The sequence below is a fragment of the Lycium barbarum genome, chromosome 8 (assembly GCF_019175385.1).
Source record: "Lycium barbarum isolate Lr01 chromosome 8, ASM1917538v2, whole genome shotgun sequence".
NCBI classification, from domain to species: Eukaryota; Viridiplantae; Streptophyta; class Magnoliopsida; order Solanales; family Solanaceae; genus Lycium; species Lycium barbarum.
In genome coordinates this window covers 119,643,575-119,650,460 of record NC_083344.1, presented here as the reverse complement: position 1 = coordinate 119,650,460, position 6,886 = coordinate 119,643,575, and positions in this window count along the sequence as shown.

The following is a 6,886-nucleotide window of genomic DNA, read 5'->3' as shown; positions in this document are numbered from 1 at the left end:
ACGTGAAAATGAGTGCGGATAATTATATTTGCTTTACTTCTTTTATGCTTTTTGTGTTTCATTTTTTGTGGCATAACAAAAACGAGAGTCAAATTACTCAGTTTCAGTTTGAAGTACTATACAGAATCTTGATATTTAAAAAAAGACAAATTTGCATTGTTAAGAACTATATAAAAAAATAATATTATAAATCAAAATATTTAGTAGTTTAAATTATTGATTTATATGAGAAAATTGTAGTAAAAGATAAATATCTTTGATTTTGTAATGATAACGCTTAGCCTAGAACCTTTTAGAGGAAATAATTCAACAGAATCTTTTACAATTTGATAAAAGAAAATTTCCCAATAGAAAATATTATGTGCAATATTTGATATTATGAAACTAAAAATCTATTAAATGACTTAACATAAAACCTAAAATAAATTATTATAAACCACAAATTAAAAGCAATTGGTTCTTTTGGTTGAAAGAAACAAAGTTTATTCAACCAAATATTATGGTACTAATTTATACTCGCTACTCCCTGTGAACTCTAGAGCTAGTCCTCAAAAATTAACATCTGCCTGCTCTAAGAATACAAGGAATCAGAATCAATTAAACTATATTCTTAGGCAGGTAGCTATTCAATCTATCTAATACATCTTCTTCCATTTGTCGTGCTATATGTGATACCTTTTCTTCTCACGGTTTTAATTTGGTTGTCTTAATTTTATTGGACATAAAATTTAAGAAAGTAAAAAAAAATGTTTGAGTCTTGTAATTTTAAATATGTCATGGAAATATCGAAATCAATGAGTTTTAAATTAGGAAAAGAGACATTTTATTTTAAAACAGACTAAAATAAAAAGTAAGAGAAATAAATTATAAACATGCGAGAAATAGGATGTGATGTGATACACGAGGAAGGAAGCAAGAAGTTCAAAATCTATGTTTTGGGCCCGTTTTCTTCATTCTCTGTGCTAACCATATTACTATTTCATTGTCCTAGTTGTTCACCTGTCTATTTTTCCATCAGTTTAATAGAGAAAATCATACATGCTTCAAATACTGACTTAATACACGCTTTAATTTGACCTCAATTTTGAGAATGCACATCTAGATACTTTAATTTGATTTAAGTTTGCCCGTAAACGTCCAATTTCGAAAATACAAATCTAGACAACATAAATTTAGCCATGCCTAGATATACATTTTCAAAGGAGTGAAATGCCCTCGATCGACTCGGAGCTAAAAGCCCTAATGAAAAAAAGAAAGAAATTGAGCTGTTTACGGAGCCAACTTAAATCAAATTGAGGTGTCTAGATGTACATTATCAAAAATTACGTTGGGGGTGTTTACTTACCAATTAATGTCAAGTTCGAGTGTCTATGTATCACTATGTGTTATACCTAAACTATGTGCACTGAAATAATAGATGTGTCATAGTTTCCTCCACCCCTGCATTGCAGAGCATATATAGAGTCTTTAATTATGAGCCTGAATTTAATTCCCACCTTTCCAATCTATCCATTCTAGCCCATTTTTTCTTAAACATCATTAATTGCCCCAAAATACAAATTATTTACCCGTTCATGTCCCCTCCCAAACTGTTATCTCTTCTACCTCCACAGGTTGAAAGTATTTACGCGGAATACTCCTCGGTCAAACCCTTCCTCTTCGTGATACCACGCAGTATATTTACATATCACGATGGTATCACGGACAACTAAAAGAAGGACTGAAACAGTCCTTCATGATACAATCTCAGTATATTTATATACTATGATGGTATCATAATCTTGAGAAGTGTCTAATTGAAGGACTAAAGCAGTCCTTCATAATACCATCACGGTATATGTATATAAGACGATGGTATCATAGAGGGTTTTTTTTTTCGAAAAAATTGTGTCATTTTTAATAAATGAACATGATCATTCATAAATACCATCTTAGTATATTTATATGCCACGATGGTATCATGGAGGCCTAAAGCATCTTACATGATATCTTCTCAATATATTTATATACTAAGATGGTATCATGGAGGACTAAGATAAGGACTAAAGCATCTTACATGATATCATCTCAGTATATTTATATACCATGCTAGTATCGTAACTGGGGAATCTCGAGTAAATACTTTTAATGTTTTCTGGGGGCATGAAAATAATGGAGGTATGAACGTGTAATTTTTTTTTATTTGAGGGGGCATCCGTGATCTTTCCCCATAATTAAACATATGAATTGAGGTTTTGGAAATAAATCTGACCCCATAATAATAATATATCAATTGACTTTTTGAACCCGCGGTGAGAAGTCCGGAACCTAAACGACCCAAAAATTAAGTGCTTTTGAACCAAAATACTCCAAAAAAAAAGTTGACAAAACTACCTTCAGCGCAGTAATTTACTGCGCTAAAGGACTTAACTGTAACGACGACGTTAACTCCTTTAGCGCAGTAAATTACTGCGCTAAAGAACACCTTTATTTTTTCTTCTTCTTTTGGTTAACCTCTCTTTCTTTACACTTTTTAATGTACTTTGACTATAGACTAATCATGCTTCGAGACCCTGAAACTTCAATATTTTATATCGAACCCTACTTATTTTTGTGCGATTAATAAGGTAGGCTCAATACATCAAGGATAAGAAAAACTTCGATTGCCATTTTAGTGGTTGAAAAGTGCTCGAACTTCATTTTTTTTTGAAGACTTGGTGTCATTAGCTTTAAGTTCTTTATGAAAATACTTAAACTTGTTCATTAATAATAAACCGAAAGTAGTAAAAATACAATCATAAAAAAAAAAAAACTTAAAATACATTCGTCAATTCATGCCCTTGAGTTGATGAAAGCCTAAACATACTAATATTGTTCAAAATAACAACATCATCATAAATTAAACTTAAAACTAAAATCACAATATTTTTAATTATCATCAGAATAGAAGTCCTCAATATCGTCCTCAGAAAAATATTGGCGGTTTCTTAAGACACATCTTTTTTCAGTAGATGTTAGTTCTCTGCCGGTTGATGATGCTTGTTCTTCGGCCAACTTTAGAATGTATAATCTACATCGTCTTGCTAGCATTCTAGTGTTTTCTTTTCTAATCCTTTGTACGGTAAGCTCGCAAGTTTCTGGACCTACTCGAGGCATGGTTATTGAGTACCTTGTTGGGATTTGAGCGTTGAGATTTTTCATGTCACGAACAAGACGTTCTGATTCGGCAAGCCGATGTGACCATTCTCGACGTAAACCGCAATAATATTCTCGCAGATCTGAATATTTCGCATTACAGAAATCATCATTACACTCTATAAGAAGGTGGGGATTCAGCTTGTCCAGTTTGAAATCACTGTTATCACTCGAAAAACTGCTATGACTTGAACTCTCATCATCACTGCTATTTGGTTCTTTTGGAAGGAGTAAGGACCAAGCTGAGTTTCTACTACTCGACATTGAATACGTTGTGGTCTAATAACAAAAGAAAATGCTACTTATATAGTTGCAAACCCCTTGTACCCCTAGTTGGGAGGGGGGGGGGGAGGGTTCTTTATGACCCAACCTACTTACTTTATATAAAAAAATATTAATCTTCATCAGACATCTCACAGTCTGAATCCCACTTGGATCTAAATATTGTGCTACCATGTACACCATATTCTACCCTAAGGTAACGCATTTGCATCCGACTATTCTCTTCGAGAAAACGGTTAAGAGCAAAATTAAACTCTTGTGGAGTTCCATGAGGCATTGACATAGCACGTTTTTTGGGCGTTTAAGCCCTACTGACACTAACTTTTGATCCAGTGATGCATCCTCCCTAACACGCTAATTTCACTCCTTTGTCATCATATTGTTGTAACATTGGTTGTATTTCTCGTTCGGGTTGTTTGAATATTCAAAATCTTCACCCAATTCCCATATCCTACCCATTGCTTCGAATATGTCTCTTAGAGAGAATGATATAACATGACTAATATCTCTAGATTGGTAAAAAAAATGACATAGCAACTCAATTTTGTGCGGTTGGTAGTTATTCGTCAAATTACGTTATGTAACACTTGTTGCATGAAACCCAAAGTTTGTTTCGAATTATGACGTTTTTTTGTATGATAGCTAAAGGTGAAAACATAGTGCAGTGATATAGCACAGTAAAATAATGCGTCATGTCAGAATAACGCATTATTTTTGCATTATTCTGACATACCGCATTATTTTACTGCGCTATTCTGCCAGCCACTGACATAACACAGTTAATTCATGCGTTATGCAATACTTCGTACTTAATTTGATTTGACGTAACACTGCAAGGTACACTAATTGCATGCATACGTTGGTTGAATATTTAAACTTCAAACCTTATTAATACAAATTTTGAAAAAAATTCTAAGTTTCATCCAATTTTTAACACAAATTCTAAGTTTCATCCAACTTTTACATTTTGTACTCCTCCTAAATTATTCAAAAAATGGAAGATGTTCCAAAAATTAGAGTTTCTTTATTCTGGGACAGAGAAATTATATTCGAGGAAAATAATTTGCGCTATGATTCTCCCCAAAATACCATGTTATGTTTTTCACTTGACTTAAAATTCTCAAAAATACTCCAAGCCTTGTATAATAGACTACAAGTTAGTAGGAGTGATTTTGATTTAAATATAATTTAAAGATATCTAATGTCATTTACGCCGAAAGGTGCAACTAGTTATGGACAGTGGTAGATTCAAGACGATGGTCCTTTGACAAATTATTTGAAGGTGCCTTATGATTATAGGGAATGCATAACTTTAAATGTCCTTGAAATGTACATAGAGAGGGTCACCATTAATCGACTTGAATTCATGGCTAGGGCTCCTCGGGAAGCCTGAAATAGACCTCGTCTGGAAGCCTCGTCTAGAATTCAGGCGGAAGTCACTCAAGCGGAACCTACTTATAAATACAATTACCCTGATATGAGTACTTACAAAGGCATTTTGACAAGCCAAATGCCTCTGGATAGTTTAAGTCATTAATTTGATAGGCAGTGGTAAATATTCATTATTTACATTATTATTATTATTATTATTATTATTATTATTATTATTATTATTATTATTATTATTATTATTATTATTATTATTATTATTATTATTATGAGTAGTGGCACTTGAATGCTACTAATGATGTTGATTATATTTTTTAGGGGTTATACACCTGATATGGATCATATCAGGCAGTCCTCTAAATCGGGATGGATTAATCAGGTTGGAACATCCTAAGCTTGTCCAACTACTCAAAACGATGATCCTTTCTCAAGTTTCGGTGGTGTTAATTACTATCGGTACGTTTATTTTTTTTAACATCAAAAATATTTCTTGATGTGTAGTAGCTAAAATACTCTACTTTCTTATGTGGGGAGAATGTAGTGGTTGCACCAAATTATAGGCAAAGACCTGCTATGGATGGTCTGGATTATCCGAACTATATAGTGACATCATCGAGTGATAGTGAGGAAATACCTAATGCGGAGGAAAGTGAAGATGAAGAAAGTGAGGATGAGGTTCAGGTTGGAACTAATCCTCAATATCAACTAGAACTATTACAAGACATGATGAACAGTCCGACACACCAGGAAGAATTGAATTCACAGCACCCAGTCGATACCTAAACTATGTGCACTGAAATAATAGATGTGTCATAGTTTCCTCCACCCCTGCATTGCAGAGCATATATAGAGTCTTTAATTATGAGCCTGAATTTAATTCCCACCTTTCCAATCTATCCGTTCTAGCCCATTTTTTCTTAAACATCATTAATTGCCCCAAAATACAAAATATTTACCCGTTCATGTCCCCTCCCAAACTGTTATCTCTTCTACCTCCACAGGTTGAAAGTATTTACGCGGAATACTCCTCGGTCAAACCCCTTCCTCTTCGTGATACCACGCAGTATATTTACATATCACGATGGTATCACGGACGACTAAAAGAAGGACTGAAACAGTCCTTTATGATACAATCTCAGTATATTTATATACTATGATGATATCATAATCTTTAGAGTGTAAGTTTAGTGAAGCACCTCAGGAGGCCGGCTTGGAAGTGAGGCTTGGTACCCAAGTCATCCAGAAGAAAAGTAGTTTCAAGTATCTTGGGTCTATTATGCAAGGCAGCGGGGAGATTGACGATGATGTCACACATCGTATTGGGGCAGGGTGGATGAAATGGAGGCTTGCTTCCGGAGTGCTATGTGACAAGAAGGTGCCACCACAACTTAAGGGAAAGTTCTACAAAGTGGTGGTTAGACCGACTATGTTGTATGGGGCGGAGTGTTGGCCAGTTAAGGTTTCTCACGTTCAAAAGATGAAAGTTGCTGAGATGAGAATGTTGAGATGGATGTGTGGCCACACCAGGAGTGACAGGATTAGGAATGAGGATATTCGGGACAAGGTGGGAGTGGCCTCGGTGGAAGACAAGATGCGAGAAGCGAGATTGAGATGGTTTGGGCATGTGAAGAGGAGAGACACGGATGCCCCAGTGCGGAGGTATGAGAGGTTGGCCATGGATGGTTTCAGACGAGGTAGGGGTAGGCCAAAGAAGTATTGGGGAGAGGTAATTAGACACGACATGGCGCAGTTACAGCTTACCGAGGACATGACCTTAGATAGGAGGGTTTGGAGGACCCATATTAGGGTAGAAGGCTAGTAGATAGTCTCATTACCCTGCCTTATTAATAGTCGCATTATCGTAGTATAATTTCTTGTGCTCTAATTTATGCTATTATGCTATTATCTGTTATTTCCTGTGCTTTGATTATTCTATGTTATCTGTGTCGCTTGCGTTACTTCATTTCCATATCGCTTTGAATCTCTTAGCCGTATCTGACCTCTTTTTATGTTTTTATTGAGTCGAGGGTCTGTCGGAAAC